Genomic DNA, 8,478 nt, shown 5'->3' on the forward strand with positions numbered 1-8,478 from the left:
TGTTCCCGCCTCCTGCTATGCCTTTCCCCGCTGATATTTGCATTGAGCTCAAAGTCACCTCTTCAAAAAGGCCTTCCCTGATCATTTACCCTAAAGTCCTCTCCTCTCCGTTACTCCCTGTCACATCACCCTGTTTATTTTCTTCCTAGTGCTTGTTTCCTCTAGAGAGATGGTCCTTTACCCTGAATGCCTGGCTCCCAGCACCAACATGTCAAGTGGTGCATCCCGGCACTTCCACGCATATCTGCTGAGTGAAGTGGAACACAATTCCAGGGCAGTAGGCGTGGTCCTCTGGGTTCCCTCACTCACGGGCTCACAAAACCCGTGGTGGCATCCCCACCACTGCTCACAGGCTGCCTCACTCAGGGGCCCATAAGGGCACACGGGTGCATTGGTCTTTCCCCCGGGCCTTGGCAACCCCTGGGAGGTGAGCTGTCCCTGCTCACGTGTTTGGGCGGCAAGTCTGTGACTCTGGGGCACCACTCCCCTCCTGCGGACAGTGCCGTGTCTGTCACAGACCTGGAACTGCCCCCTCTGGTAACTGGGAAGCCGAAGAAACAGGCAACGTTTAATGAGACATCTCTGAGTACCTGTGTGCCAGGTGCAGAGCTGGGCACTGGAGTCAGGAGCTAAAGTTCACAGGCCCTGTCCTCGGGAAGCTTACAATTTAGGTGGGGAAGAGAGGGAACCAGACAAGTGCAATGCTATTGGTTCAGAGGTTGCAAACAGCTCACAGTGCCAAGATGCTGTGAGATGCCTTGCCTGGATGCCCTCGGCCTGCCTCGGGGTCACGGCAGATGCAGTGGACCACCCACCTCCTCAGGCACGCCGCGGGCCACTGCTTCTCTCAGCACTTGTGTTGCTTGAGCGCTTGCAAGCTGAGGGTGGCCTGCAACTGGGGAGCACAACAGTTGGTGGGTAAATACCCCGGCTTCCCCACCCTTGAGGGACCACCCTGAGGCAGGTTCTACAGTGTTTCCCGGAGCAGCCCAGTGGGACAGAGCCCATTTATCCACAGGCAACCCGGCCATCGACATACCTCTTATTGGCTTCCTTTTTCCCCACCTCACTCCTCCAGCCACTCCCTGTGCTGCTTGGATTCCCCTCCCAAATGAACTACCTGCATCCAAGTTCTCATCTCAGAGCCTGGTTTGGGAGGAACTAAGACAGTGAGAAGCAGCTGGGTGTCAAACAATAGGGAGCAGTGGGGAGTGTGGCAAACTGCAGTGTCCACGCCCCTGAAAGGGAGCAACTGACACTCAGCCATATTGCTAACTCCTTCAGGTATTCAAGAGTTACAGAAATCCAGGTTGTCATGTGAAGGCTCCCAAATTTTTAATGTTATAACAAATGCCAGAAGTTTGAAAAATACAGTAAAGAGCAAAGCACTTCAGTGACTGTAATCTGCCTTCCAGCCAGCAGTTTCCTGGCCCTGGAGAGCTAAACGAAGATGTGTCCAGGCAGCCCAGGCACCCAGCCCAGAGGGTGCAGGAAGGGGAGAAAGCTTTCTGAACGTGGGATCCCTGAGTGGGGTCTTAAGGAGACAGCAAGGGGACGAAGGTGAGAAAGAAAAGGAAGAGGAGGTCAGGCAAAGGGAGAGGTGATGGGCTGGGCCACACGTGAATAAAAACGGAGGCTTGGAGCTTTGCGGGTGTGTGTGTCTGGAGAGCAGGGTACATGTGGGGATGGGGGAGAGACCCTAGATTGTCCATAAAGGCGAGAGTCCACTATATGCCAGACCCAGTATTAAACACTTGTGTGCAGTTTTCATTGCATCTTCAAAAGTTGGAATTACTGTTTGCTTATTTATGGAGAAAATGAGGCACAGAGAGGTTAGGTTATTTGCCTAAAGTCACACAGCCAGTGTGTAGAGAAGTCTGGACTCAATTGGAGCCTTGCTACTAGGTGGGTGGGGCCAGGTCTGTCAACACCTTGTGTGTGATTCTTGCATCTTTAAATTTTATCCCAACCACAATAAAATGATCCCAAAGTGCCCGTGAGCATTGGCAGCAGGATGCAGCCTTAGTGAGGACCCTGCTGTGGGGACAGAGCAGACTGGGGTGCGCTGGGGAGTGAACAGGAGGTAGGGGCTGGGGGACAGTGAGTGCAGAAATGATGCCTCACCCAGGGCCCCTGGGCGACCTCCGAAGCTGGAGGCCTCTCAGCTTTCAGGTCGGTGCCATGTGTGATGGGCTCACAGGCCCTGGGCAGCAAAGGCAGCGGTGATGACCTTTCACCTTTCAAGGGCTGCTCCAGGGGAGGGTGTGGTGAGGAAGAGTCTGGCTGGGGGAAGTGGCAACCGGATGAGCTGGAGCCAGAGGGAGAAGCAGGGAGACGGCCTCCCTTCCCTCTCTGTGCAGAGACTTCTTAGAACTCAGGACCACCCCAAGGGGCGTCTGGGTGGGTTTGCATGCCCTTGCCAGAGGGCCTAACCATCGTTCCATCAGATTTCAGGCTGGAGTTTTAAACGCTCCTGGGAGGGTGGATGGGCAGGGGCCAATCTCTGCCAGCTTTTCACTTCATGTGATGGAATCTAGAACAGCACATGCCCGCGGATAATCAATACCCACTTGCTGGGGTCAGAGGAGCCACTGGCTGTCCGTCCATCGTGGGCTGTGTCACCAAGATCGCTGGGACACCCCTCGCCTGGCCTGGGAAGGCCCCCACGCACTGCACCGCTCACAGGTGGTCCAGCATCTGCTGTCAGTGGCTTGAGCAGGAACCCAAGGTGTTAGAAAATTCAGTGTCTCCACTCACTGGATCGTGTCTGCAGCCAGGGGAGCAAGCAGCAGAGCAGACAGCAAGAAGAACCCTCCGGTCCAGCTGGCCTGGAGGAAAAGCACGTTTATCTAAGGGCCACCCTTTGGAGAGACTCTTCAGGATGAGCTTTGACTCCAGTAACTGATACCTGAGACCGATCACTTAAGAGACACCTTAATATAGATTCATCCATCCAACCAACAAATATTTACTGAGAACTACTGCAGATGTTTTAATGGCCACAAATTATTTTAGATTCCTCTCATCAAGAATTGGGGTGTAGATTCCCTAGTAACTACTTTTCCAACAGAGTAGAGTGGAAGCTCTTCTTTGCAACTTCCGAGGCTGTGCAGCTCTGGTTTAGTTCACCGAAAGGCTAATCTGCCATATAAACAATCTGATGACCCCGAGGTGGCCAGGCTGAGCCCCGCCTCCAGCCATTCCAGCCGAGGCACCAGACCTGGGAGTGAGGAAGACCTGTTGGACGTGGACCCGCCAGCCCCAGCCAGTGCTCTGAGTCACCCCCAACCACTCAGTCTTCCCAGCTGAGGCCCCAGACAGCGTGAGACAGAAACAAGCCACCCTGCTGGGCCCTGCCCAAACCTGTGGGCATAATCCAATGGTGGTTGTTCTATGTCTCTATGTTAGGGGAGGCCATTACGCACAATAGCTGAGACTATGCTACTGTGTATTAGAACCTGCTATGTATTCAGTGCTATTCCAGGTACTGCAGATAAGCAATAAGCAAGATAGGCCAAGTCTTATCCCATGTGGGGCTAACGCTCCATCTGGGGAAGATGGATAGTGCAAACAAACACTCTGGCAGTGACTCAATGATTCAGAAAAATAAAACCAGAGAATGTGATAGGGACTGTCAGGCTATCTGAGGTGGTGGTGGGGTCAGGGAAGATCTATCTGAGGAGGTGATATTTGGGCTGAAACCTGAAGGATAACAGGAGGATCAGGGGAACAACAAGCACAAAGGGGCTGAGGATGTTGGAGGAGCAGACCAGCCTGTGAGGGTGGAAAGTGGTGAGGAAGGGCAGGATTGGAGGAGACAAGGCCAAAGTGGCAGGCCAGTCACGGCCATGTGGGTCATGGCGAGGAGGCTGGATTGTATCCTAAGAGCAATGGCAAGTGACATTAAAAAGATGGCTCTGGCTGCTATGCAGGGAGGAAGCAGGGACTCCAGGGAGGAGCCTTGTGTATAATCCAGGCCTGAGCTGGTGCGGGGAACAAGAGATCATGGTGGAGATGACCAGAAGCAGATGCAGTGAGACTTTGTTTCTGAGTTGGGCTAACAGCTCTCATGAATGGATTCATTGTAGAAAGAAAGGGAGAGGGAAGACTCAAGGATGACCCCTAGGTTTCCCTATGTCAAATAATTTTGGATTGTATTCTAGGCATTGCCAATGCTATTTTACAGAGCCTCTGGATTCTGTTATATTCCTCTGAAGAGTATTGATGCTTGTCTGCTTGTTTACTTGTTTTATGAAGCAATAAACTTGGCTAGACTCAAACTGCAGATTCTGCCTTTTGGGCAGCAGTTCAAACCTCAATTCAGTTCTCTTAGCCTCAGCTGGGCCATTGGACATCTTCCCCACGTGTGCATGGTGCACAGTCAGCTGGAGATTTGGACAGAGTCAATACACAGGATAGGGGGATTTCCTTCTCTAGGCCTCACCTTTCTGAGGTTCTCCTCTCACTTTCCAATAGCTGTGGTTGCCCAGACTCTTATCTTCCAGTTCTACAAGCCAAGAAGACTGCAGGTTTTCTATTGGAGTTTTAGCTGCTCTGCATAGTTTAGTCTGGGAACTGCCCTTGGGCTAAATAAAAGCCAGAAAAATACAGAATGGGAAACTCTTCCTGTGCCACTCCTTTACGGCCAAGTGCAGAGCCCTTCCGGTTTCTGTCTGCTTTTGTTCACTCTCCAGTGCATTCAGGCAGTTTTTTAGTTTGTAAGTTAAACTGTTAATTTTGAGATAATTCATTGGTAAGAAATAATACAGACCCTTTTACTCTCAGTGTTTCCCCCAATGGTAACATCTTGCAAAACTGTAGTACAATATCACAATCAGGATGTCGGCATTGATATAATCAGGATACTGAACATTTCACCACCTCAAGGATCCCCCTTGCTGTCCTTGGATAGCCACACCCACTGCCCTCCCATCTTCACCCCTTCCTTAACTCCATCACCACTGTTGTCCATTTCTAAACTTTTGTCATTTCAAAAATATTAATATACATGGAATCGTACAGTGTGTAACTTTCAGAGGATTGTTTTTTGTTTTGTTTTGTTTCGGTTTTGCTTAACATAATATCCTCGAGATTCGTCCAAGTTGCACGTATCAATAGTTCATTCTTTAACTCCATGGCATTCCTTACTCCAGGGTTTTTTAACCAGTCACCTGTTGAAGAACAGCTGGGCTGATTCCAGCTTTTGTCTGTTACAAACAAAGCTGTTATGAACATTTGTATACAGATTTTTGTGTGGACATAGCCTTCATTTTCTGGAATAAATGCCTAGGCATACAGTTTCTGATTTGTATGGTAGTTGCACGTTTAGTTTTTTAAAGAAACTGCCTAACTCTTTTCCAGCACGGCTGTACCGCTTCACATCCCATCGGCCATGCATGAGTGATCCAGTTTCTCTGCCTCCCTACCAGTATTTGGTGTTGTCACTATTTTTCATTTTAGCCATTCTGATAGGTGTATAATGATACCTCGTTGTGGTAAAAATACTGAGTATCTTTTCGTGTGTTTATATTTGCCATCGCCAAAAATATTTGGGTTTAGTGGATTGGGTTTCATTGGAATCCTTGGTGTGCACATGGCAGAAACCCACTTAGAGCTTGCAGGGCCCAGAGCAGGAGTTTGGTGGAAGGAGCCGTTTCTGAGATACCGCCAGTGAGTGGGGGAAGGGCAGGAGCCAGCCTGGGTCTCAGGCGGCTGGAATCCTTAATCCAACCTTGTCGCTACCCTCTCTCTGCCTCTCTCTCTGCCTGGCTGCTTTATTCTCTTCAACCACAGACTGCAACTTCCCAAGGCAGAGCACACAGTCACCACCAGCCCTGGGGCCTCACGTCCACAGCACCCAGAAACAGGGGGCCTAGCCTTCGGTTGCAGGTTTTAAAGTTCTGGGGGAGGGCAATGATCCACATCGTGGTGGCCAGGGCCACAGGGATTGGCAGTCAGAGGGGACAGTTCCTCATGGTGGGCAGCCTTGCAGACCCAACCACAGGTGTCCCCGCCAAGTTTACCGCTAGCTTCAGAGGTCTGGACGAGACAGCTGGAAGGCTGTCTTCTCACACTTGTTCTTCTCACACTCAGGCTGGAAGTTCTGCTCCGCTCCAGCCCAAGCCCCATCCAAGCATGACAGACCATTCAGGCCAGCCTTCCTGGGGTTTCTCTAACTCCTGATGACTTCCTCTGTGAGTCAGAGCAAAGCTAGCTGCTATAACAATAAGCCCCTGCATCACAGTGGGCCACACAGTACAAGTTTTCTTCTGGCTCACTTAAGAAGCCCATGTGTGTGTTTGAAGTTGAGGTGGCCTTCCACATGTGGGGATCTAAGTTCTCCTTTCATCCCCAGCCTCAGAGTCCTCTGCGTTCAGCCAGGAAGATGGGGAGAGAAGGGATGGGGAAGACACACCCATCACTTCTATCCGCATTCCCATTGGTGGGAACTGGTCATGTGACCCTTCTGGGATGCAAGGGCTGATGGGAAATGTAGTTACTGGCTGGACAGCTCCTTCCCAGCCACCAGTTTACACTAGGGAAGGAGGAGCACGCATTTTTTGTGGTCTGCTGGCCATCTTGCCATCCCTCCTCCTGCCTGTGCGCCGGCCGCCCACAGATGAGTCCCTCATTGTCCTCTGTTTCCTGCCTGCCAATCCCAATGACCATAACACCTGGAACGCTTGTCTCTGCTGCTCCCAGGGACCCAGCAGGCTTCATGAAAGATGGTGAGCCTCCCCCAGTAGTTATAGATGCCAGCTCGCCCAGCTCCAGTCTGCAGACCAGCTGCCTGCTTCTATGAATTAGGTTTTATGGGCACCAGGGCCGTGAGCAGAGTGAGGAAACGCAGGGTCAGGTAAGGGCAGGACTGGATCCTGCCTTCAGTTAAACTTTTGACACTTCGTTCACCTTGGATTTTTTGTATTACTTTTGAATTTTTTTAAAATCACGTTAAGGTGTTATTTATCCTGATTCCTGAGTCTCTTGGTGGCCCCTTAAACGTGGCGCCCCAGGCAAGCGCCTCCTTGCTTCACTGTCGCCCCAGCCCTGGCCTCGCCTTCCAGTCAAGGTCCCTCCCTCCAAGAGCCTGGCCCAGAGGAGGCGCCCCACCCTGAGTGAGGCTGGGGCAGAGAGGAGAGGAGGGGAGGGGTCTTATCATTGTGTCCCAGAGAAGAACTCCAGTCTCTTCCCTCTGCCCCCACCAGGCCCACAGGACAGGGAGGCCGGCTGTCCGAGGAACGGGGCCAAGGGCAGGTGGCGGGAGGGTCCCCGTTCGTCCCCAGGAGGCTGCCCGCCTCCGGCCAAGGCTCCTGCCGCCTCTGAGGTCGGCCCAGGGACCTGGCTTATCTCACTCCCCTGGAATCATTCTGAGTTGAGTCCTATGAACCTTCCAAACTGAAGCCACATTTCACAACAGTTTGGTAGAAAAACACAATCGTCACCTGTTTGAAGCTACAGAATTTTCCCCAGAGCTGTTGGGTTTCACTTCACAGTCCCCAGGTTTCATTCCTTTTTGCTTTGCAGCTGGTGGTCTCTCTGTCTCTGCCTCTGTCTCTCTCTCTCTCTGGAAGGTATTGCACTGGGGGCTCAGTTAGGAGGGGCTCTGGCAGTTTCTCTGGAGGTCAAGGTGTCGGGGCAGGCAGCAGCTTCCTTTAAAATGAAAATCAGAATATTTCCCAGCCAAGCAGGGCCCCTTGCATCCTCGTGAGAAGGACCAAATGCCTCAGAAAACCGCAGGCTGCTCCTGGCCCCAAGGAAACAAGCCCTGTTCTATGAATTAACGGAGGCCGACCTACCCCTTCACCCCCTCACCCCACATCCCACAGTTCCCTCCCAGATGCACGCTGAAGGGAAAAGCAAACGAAGGTTCACAGCAGCCTGAATCACAATCCTCCAAACTGGAAACCACCCAAATGTCCATCAACGGTGAAATGGACAAACTGAATCAATGATAACCAATAATCATCATAACGAATAAATAAATGGATAAATGAATGCCATCCAGTGGAACAGCCTGCGGCGACGAGATAAACAATCTATAACTATATACACAGAACATCACATCGAACAAAAGCAGCTGGACACGGCGCACATGCTGGATGATTCCATGCGTGTGAGGCTCTGCTGTCCACCCCCAGCAGCTGCCTCGCAGGGTACAGGCTGGAGGGAGCGTGGGGCTCTGGGGCTGGTGTTATAGTGGTTCTTGATCTGGGCCTTTTCCATCTGTGAAAACATGGCAAGCTGTACACTTATGCCCGTGCACATTTTATTTATTTTTTTGGTCGCGCCGCACGGCTTGTGGGATCTCAGTTCCCCGACCAGGGATTGAACCCAGGTCCTCGGCAGTGAAAGCCGAGAATCCTAACCACTAGGCCACCAGGGAATTCCCACACGCACACGTTTCTATGTATCTGTTACATTTAAATGAGTCAAGAGCAAAAGGCAGCTGTCCCCCCTCCTGACTGTCCTCTTGGACTT

Source organism: Globicephala melas, chromosome 15 (genome assembly GCF_963455315.2).
Source record: "Globicephala melas chromosome 15, mGloMel1.2, whole genome shotgun sequence".
In the NCBI taxonomy this organism is placed as follows: domain Eukaryota; kingdom Metazoa; phylum Chordata; class Mammalia; order Artiodactyla; family Delphinidae; genus Globicephala; species Globicephala melas.